Raw genomic sequence first — 8,975 nt, 5'->3', positions numbered from 1 at the left:
ACTATGTCTTATAGTCAGAGCAGCTAGCCGAACTAGTGTTGACACAAAAGCCCGGTCCTTCCAGTAACTGATGCTGTAGTTTGCACTGTGTGCAGGTTTATTCCTTCATGTGAACTGTGAAGGACTGCTGCCAAGAGACACAATAAACATGGTGCTACCTGTTGAAGTCTCCCCGCCCTGCTCTGCCCATAATGAAGCTACTTCCTCCATGACCATGGCCGTAACCATTGTGTGTCAGTTCTGATTGTGTTGTGCGGCTGCCTGGTGGATACACTGCTCTGCTGGTGTTACTCACTGAATTATATGGGCCTGTGCTATATTTCACATTTCTGTGGCCATACAGTTTATATTATGGCACATTTTTGTGCAACAAAAGCGGCTTCAGAAAGTGTGCAGCTGAACCAGTGCTTGACATAAAAAGGTTCAGCCAGACATGAATCCAAAAGCAACCTCTAAAATATTCACTTGACCTGCTTTGTTTGCTCTCTTCCTCCCTGAGGCACACTACGTCCTTTCGCTCTCTCTCTTTATTATGCTTTCTTTATCGCTTCTTTCCTCACTCTTGACCTGCTTTTATGTTTTGTGGTTCAAGCAGAGGCCTCAGTCCAAATCACATCTATCTATCTATCTATATATATATATATATATATACACATAAACATCCTACACTGTAATTCACTGTCCCGGCTGTCTGGGTAAAGTGTTCTGTGTACAAATTAACCACATTAAAGGGAAATTCAACTGATTTTATACATTAATACTAGCTTGGCACACATGCTTAGAAGTGCTCAGCCCATGCATAAGCTGTATCAAGCTAAAAGCAAGTGACACAAGCATTTTCTATATGGCTGTCCTACCTGGCTGCGAGCGGTGCAGTGCGATGCAGTGTGACACAGTGCGCCGTTTTGACCTGAACTTTTGTCGGAAGATGAGTTTCTATTTTTGTCACACTGGAAGCGCCGCAATGGACGAGGAACGACCGAATAGTGAAGTAGAATCTGAATGATGCCACTTCAAAAACCTAAATAAGGAGGCAGCTGGCTGGGTCACACAGAGCTGATATCCATAACAAAAACCTACTGCTGTTGGCATTTCCTGTAAAGAAACATCTAAATATCACAATATAAAACGTTTTTTCAGTTTCAATGGTACAAACGTGGGAAGAGAGTCAGTTCTCGCCACCTTTTTCTGGAGTGGTTACGTGTCCAGTCTGATCTCCAAGCCCAGTCTCATGGGGGCTCGTGAAATAGTCATGAAATTTTAATCAAATATATATTTGTGTAGCTCCTTTCTAGTCATTTCAACTACTCAAAGTGCTTTTCCATCACATCCTCATTCACCCATTCACACATCATTCATTCAGGAGGAATCTAAGATGGAGGAGACTGTTCTTTCACACACATTCACACACTGAAGCTGCTTCAGGAGCAGGTGGGGGTTATAAAATTATAAAATATAAAATTATATGAGTGACATTTTACAATCACAGGGTATAAAAAGCTTTTTCTCAAAGATACAGGAGTGTTACTATTGAATTCATCAAATATCTCGTACAGCTGAGTTAGTAATGACACTGCATATAAATGATCAATGATTCAGTAACGTAAACGATATAATAGTATCATAGTGATAATAAAAGTATTTTTAAAGTAATGCAAAGTGTGTTTGTCTCCATAGAAACGGTGAGGCTCATTGATAATGACCCCGTGTTCACTATAAAAAAACAGACAACACAACTTGATTCTTTTTTTGAACCAAGGAGGAAATAATTCAGACTGATACCTTAATGGTATTCTGCTGAATTCTTGAGCTGTTAAGGACACTGTCGTGTTTTTGTGTTGAGAGATGTTTAACAGGAAGTGATGACAGTGAGGAAAAGTGGAGCGTCTTCGCCTCCATAGAAACAGTCGAGCCGCTTTCCTTTAAAAACTCACAAAAAATATGATTTTCCAGGATAGAAGGAGAAATAAATTAAAATGGATGGTCATTGCAATAATTGGTCATGTTGTTGACTGAGTCCCACGATGGGGAAAGTTATACTGTCACAGCAGACATGAGGAGGTATAAAAAAAAAATAAGTAAAGAGAGGAAAATAAGGATCAAATCTGGTGGTTTATTGTTGAATAATGTAGCTGTTATAGTTAAGAAGCACATATAAAATGGCACAGATTTTCTTTTATTTTGTGACTATTTCATGAACTTCTGTGAGACTGGGTTGATCTTGAGAGCACAGCTGGTTGGTAAGTCATTTGTTTACATTATGACAGAGGCGTATATTTGATGGACCTAGTGTGGACAGAGACAGAGAGCGTCTGATGATGCATCGGGCGCTTGCTTGCTGTTAGCACACGGTGTAACGTCTTCTGTAGCTCTGGAGGAGCTTTGTCAAGTCTGACAAAATAACACTGACAATGTCATCTTGATGTCATCATGGACTTTGGACATTGGACTATAACAGAAAGCATGACATACAAAATAGGTGTATGGAGTCTGAAAAATGTGGACATTAACCACGAGAGTAGAATCCAGCAGTCTGAGCTCTGAAGCTTGACCCATTTTAAATGTCCCTGCAGTTTCACTTCTCATCCCTTTTTTTCAGTCTCTTATGACTCCCCAAATATTATCAAAGTGCAATGCCAGTGGCTCGATTTACAACAATCTGCTACTGCACACCGCCCATCACCCTGTGGTAATGTCTATGTACCCTGTGACCTCCAAATCCTATTCAGTCAAGTATATATCAGTGCATACTTTGGCAACATAACTTCATTTAGGAAAGTGTTCCCCAATCAGAAGCAGTGGCTGAACAGCGAGGTGACGACCCTGCTCAGAGCATTCAGATCTGGGGACCTGCAGGCACAAGCACAAATACACACAGCGTATAGAGGAACACTTTAACAGCAACAACTCCAGAGGCATGTGGCAGGGGATAAAGACACTCACTGGCTACAGGGGCAATCATACAGCCACAGCCCCCACAGACAGCTCTCACCCGGACACTCTGAACCAGTTCTTCGCTCGCTTTGACCATCACAGCAGTGGCACAGACACCCAGCTGGTGCCACCAGGAGAGGACCTGGATCAACACCAGTTTGCATATCGGGCAGAGGATGCAGCAATCACAGCTCTCCACACAGCCCTGACTCACTTCAGCTTCAGCTCAGCATTTAATACAGTCAGCCCCCACAAACTGGGCTTAGGCAGTTCACTGTGCACATGGATACTGGACGTCCTGAGCAACAGACCCCAGAACGTCAGGATGGGAGACGGCACATCCTCCACTCTCATCCTGAACACTGGAACACCACAGGGGTGTGTCCTCAGCCCCCTCCTCTACTCCCTCTTTACCCACGACTTCTCCCCCATCCACCCCACTAACACCATCGTCAAGTTTGCTGACGACACCACCATTGTAGGACTGATTACGGACAACAATGAGCCAGCCTACAGGGAGGAGGTCCAGCATTTGACTGATTCAATCAATCAATCAATCAATCAATCTTTATTTATATAGCGCCAACTCATAACAGCGTTATCTCAAGACTCTTTCCATAAAGAGCAGGTCTAGACCAAACTCTTTAATTAGAGAGAGACCCAACGATTCAGGAATTCAACATTAAGGATTCAAGAATCCTGATTGGTGTTTCAATAATAACCTGGACCTCAACACAACAAAGACCAAGTGTTGAGTTTTGTGCTCTCATTTACAAATGTTTGTATGTATGTATATAATTTTGTTCTGCGTGAGATTAATGTGCTCCCATATTGCATTATATATGGTGTATTGGTTTTCATATGTATTGGTATTGTAAGTTGTACGTCGTACTTCATGTGACGCAAATACCAACATGACTGTCGTGAATGTCGTGATTGTTGTTTACATATACTGCACTTTACGTACGCTGATGTTCCTCCCTTTTGTGTGGGAAGCTGCTGTAGTGCTATAGTTACCAATGTTTTCTTCCGGTGCTATAAAGAAATAAATGCAGTAAATGGACGTCTATTACGTGTAATCCTTCCTCAATATGGACGCCGAAGCAGCAGAAGTAACACCAAGGAACTGATTGTGGACTTCAGGAGATCCACACACACGGAGCCCTCTGCATCAGCGGAGTGGAGGTGGAGAGGGTGGAGAGCTTCAAGTTCCTTGGTCTCCACATCTCGGCCGACCTCACCTGGTAAACATACATCACCTATCAAGTGACCCTCAGGCTGTCAAATCCACCACTCCTCCCCCACAAGCCTCCTCCCCCCAAAACAAAATGCAAACATTAGACATTTGCTTTAACTGTCTACCAGTCTCTGATCTGACTGGGAGACAGTTTTTCCCACCCCTCTGTGCACAAGTCTTTGAGCTGCGATGTTTGAGGGATCTCTGCATGCCCAGCCAATTTCAAATCACCACCTAGCATTTCAATAGGATTAAGATCCAGGCTTTGACTTGGCCACTCCAGAACTCTTCGTTTCTTTCTTTAGATGGTAATATTTTATTGTCAGATCAAGTCTAAATGTTTTCTTGTATCACAGCAGTTCAACTTGCAAAATCACAAAAAAACAAAAGCTAAGGCAAGAAACACAGATGAGGGTTATCTAAACACAGACATCACACAGATGTGTAATGTCATGACATAACAGGCCCTTCAGTGTAACTTGGATCTGGGATTAAGCTCCATATCTAATTTTAGGAATGACTGGTGTACAAAAGATTGCTTTAGACTGACCCTATTACATCATGGAAGCGTGTATTTCCGGTGAAATGGTAACAGTTTGTAATCAATGTTCAGGACATAGTTGGGGTCAGACACAATGTTGTTGGCCAGCCTTAATATTGTTACTATAATGTTATTACTAGGACCACACCTGAGTGTGAACACCAGCCCTGGACCCAGTGACCATCGGTCATTGTGTGGCACCAAGGGCTCAGCCACTTGTTCCCTCACTTTCTCTGGTGGCTGTTTGACCTCAGGGCTGAGGTCCCCTCCCTGACTGCGTGTGAACTGGGCATAGCATAGCATAACTGTGTGCATGACAAAGCTCAACTGTTTAAACTTGTTAATGTGCATGTATTGATTTTGGATTGATGTTATTCACTGAGCTTGATAGTTGTGATGCTTTGTTGGGTAAATGGTCGGCCACACTGCTAAGCTTAGGTTGGCTATGTTCAGGGATTAAATTGGACCAAGGCTGTCTCCTGGCTCCTCTTCACTTTTGACATGGAAGAAGCAGTGGAAACATTAGCTGGGGCAGTGGGAGCGGGGCAATGAGGCACTGTGGCTGCAGGGTATAGCATTTTCTTGAGGCCATACTTAAGGCCATGGTTATCATGGTGCTGCGAAATCCCTGCCCTGCATTCTGCTCTCATTGGTCCATTTTGACATCAGGATGTCTGCTTCACTCACACACACACACACACACACACACACACACACACACACACACACACACACACACACACACACACACACTACTTGCAGAGATCATTCAATCTCTTCTGTAATGGAATTTAATAGTATAGTGCATACTCAGTCATACAATAAAATGATTGAAATTTGTAGTGCTGAAAGATTTAGTCTGGGCTCCTCCTTGTATCACCCACGCTGAGCACTCACCGCAAATAGCAGTTTTGATGTCCGTGTCCAACAGGTTTTGGCTTCTCCTGCTATCGTGCTGCAAGTAGATGCATGCGACCTCATTACATTGTGCTGCGCATGTCATCCTCAAGCATGGCATCGGTGTGTGTTTAATCAAGGAAGCAGCAGCCTATTATATCGGTGTGTTGGCTGCTATCTGATAACGCGCCGTTGATATTGTGCATCCCTATCTGAAATCCTTACGTTTTGAGATGTGGTGGTTTTGCTGGAATGCTTTGGGTCATAGTCATGGTCCATGTCTGCTTCAACCTTGTAAAAGAAACTAAATATGTTGGTTTATGTCAGATATTTGAGCTAGTATTCTGGAACATGGGTTTTGGATTGGTTGTTCTTACAATTTACAAAGTAGGGTTTTAAAAATATCTATCTATCGAATAAAAAAATAATAACACTGCATCTAGATAACCTGTGATTTAATTCAGTGATGTAAATGTAGTATCATATTACTATGATACTACACTACTTGAGAAATGTTTAACAGGAAGTGACGACAGTGAGGAAAAGCCAACCGTCTTTGCCTCCACTGAAGCGGTTGAGCTGCTTCTGCTAAAAACAGACAAAAAACATGATTTTCAAGAATGGAAGGAGAAATAAATTTAAATGGATGGTCGTAGCATTAACCGGTCGTAATGTTGACTTATAAAGGACTGATGTGGACCGATAAAATAAAGAGAGGAAAACAAGGATAAAATCTTGTGATTAAATGTTGAGTAATAGCGGTTAGAGTTAAAAACTAATATAAAATTAGAAATAAAACAGAGTACACATTTTATATTCTAATATTTAATGTCTTTTTAATTTTAGATGTTTCGGAAAATTCGTCTCCATGGACACAAATCCATAGATTGAATTTCGTGACTATTTCATGAACTTCTATGGTCTGTATTTGCACAGCGCCCTTCTAGTCATTTCGACCACTCAAAGCTGTTTTCCATCACATCCTCATTCATCCCTTCACACATCATTCATTCAGGAGGAATCTAAGCTGGAGGAAACTATTCTTTCACACACATTCACACTGAAGCTGCTTCAGGAGCAGGCTGGGGTTCACGTCAACATGCTGACTCGCAGCCAGGGATCGAACCACCAACCTTCCAATTGAGGGACGACCCACTCTACCTCTGAGCCACAGGGTTGTTCATTTCCTGTGGTGGCCTAATTTAACAACACATTATGTGCCACCACTACAGAATACAGTGTTAAGAGGCCATGGCCATGGATATATCATGTATTTCTGTGAAATCAGGTTGGACCTCCATCTCTCAATATTTTAAAATGAAGAACAAATATCCATGTGTTTAAATATGCTGAAAAAGTTTTCATAGCGTGTCCTATGTTTTTCACATGCTGTAGCCCCTGTGGGAGAATCGCAGAGACAAAGCACCAATACCTGTGCATTTCAGTCTCCCTTTAACGAAACATTATCTGACAGTTGGAAGGCTGAGTATTATATACGCCCTTTAGGATCCAAAGCACATTCACATTCACTTTTCTACTTATATGTTTTGAGCTCTGCAGTTTCCAATCATTTGCAGAGCTCCTTCTTCCTTCTACAGTGGACTGGATATTCTTTGCCATCAACATGTGTCTGTTAATTACCTGTCTTCTCTCCCTGTAGCTAAGGAAAACTTAGTGTTACTTTATTTGTCAGGGATCATCTGCAGTCCCTGGGCAGGTCTACACACACACTAATGCAGCTAATGCAGTTAATACAAACACAAGTTCAAGAAAGCAGGGATGAAATGTTGCATTACATCTCCTCACATTCCCTTTAATGTCTACCTTCTGCAATCCTAATCACATGACATGTAGTGGTGTCTCATTTCAAAATGGTGGTTGTGTGAAGTCACTCTTCAGCCATCCTTCTCACTTGGTAAAGCTGACCACGAAGCCTTGCTAATAACTGAGTAAAGTAATGAACAGCAGAGTGCTACATGAGTGACACAAAATCAACTTCAATTTGCTGTCAAACCAAAAATCTGTTATAATTAGAAGTAAATGACGTCATTAGCAAACTCAAACTTGGACAGAACATTCTTGTGATGTCATAATAAATATATGTCATTATATATATATATATATATATATATATATATATACATAATAAATATATGTCATTATATATATATATATATATATATATATATATATATATATATATATATATATATATATATGGAAACCAGGTTTATGTATTATATTCTATAAATATTATAACCAGTGTTGTCTCTACTTTGCCTATTTTAGCTTTTGAAAAAAGTTGTTATTCTTTCATGTCTGGTGCAGACATTTGTGTCAATGCCTGTAATGAATTTGAATTAGTCAGTATGAAAAGTTGAAAGTCTCTAGCTTGGAGTAACATCCACTACTTGTGTTATGCGGTTGATTTCAGTGTCAAAAATACTTTGTTCATTTCTTGTTCATCAATTCTGGTTTGAAAATCCATAATGTGCATTATGAGCAAGATAACAATACATTAACCAAAGCAATGAGAATGAATGGCTGTACATACACAGCTACCATGCGGATGACACAAGGTAAGTAAGTCTCTTGCAGCATGACTGTCTGGCTGAGAGAGAAAGTGCTGATTGCAGGTTATCATCTCCAGTGAGGGTGATTAGTGGAGGTGCAGAGCAGCCCAGGAGCCAGGCTTGTCAGGGACCCTCTGAGGAGGATCCAAGGGGGGCTACAGAACTCCACCACCAGACCCACCGATCTCCATCTGCCCTCAGGCGCAAAGTGGATCAACCTCCCATCAGCCCTCCATCTCCTCAAGTAAGGTGGAGAGAGGATAGACAAGGGGCAGAGAGTGAGAAAGGTAGTTTTTAGTTTTGATTGAAAGGAACAACGGTTTAGGCTGTGCTTTAACGCCACAGCAATAACAGACATTTTAGACTGAAGTTGCTCAATTGGCAAAATGCTGGTAGCTTGTTCATTTCAGGAAATAGCAAATCTGTATTAGTTTCCTCACTTCTTTCCACATCATGTCATTGAAATCTAAAGTCTCTATTTAAACGAAACTGGATAGTGTAACTCAAACTAACTTGGTACATTTTTTACAGTTCTGAACGTTCATCCATCCATTATCTTCTGTTTATCTGGGGTCAGGTCGTGGTGGCACAGGTCAAGCAGGGCGCTCCAGACGTCCAGCTCCCAAGCAACGCTTTCCAGCTCCTCCTGGGGGACCCGAGGCGTTCCCAGGTCAGATGAGATATACACCGTTGCCCATAAAGTTGGAATAATTGTTCAATACCCCCAATTTTGTTAAAGCCTGAATACACAGTTTGCAAAGGTTCATTGTGGTTTAAGTTTCACTGTGATATG

This window comes from Pempheris klunzingeri, chromosome 20, assembly GCF_042242105.1.
Source record: "Pempheris klunzingeri isolate RE-2024b chromosome 20, fPemKlu1.hap1, whole genome shotgun sequence".
In the NCBI taxonomy this organism is placed as follows: Eukaryota; Metazoa; Chordata; class Actinopteri; order Acropomatiformes; family Pempheridae; genus Pempheris; species Pempheris klunzingeri.
The sequence above is the reverse complement of the archived record's forward strand: the minus strand, read 5'-3'. Positions refer to the sequence as shown.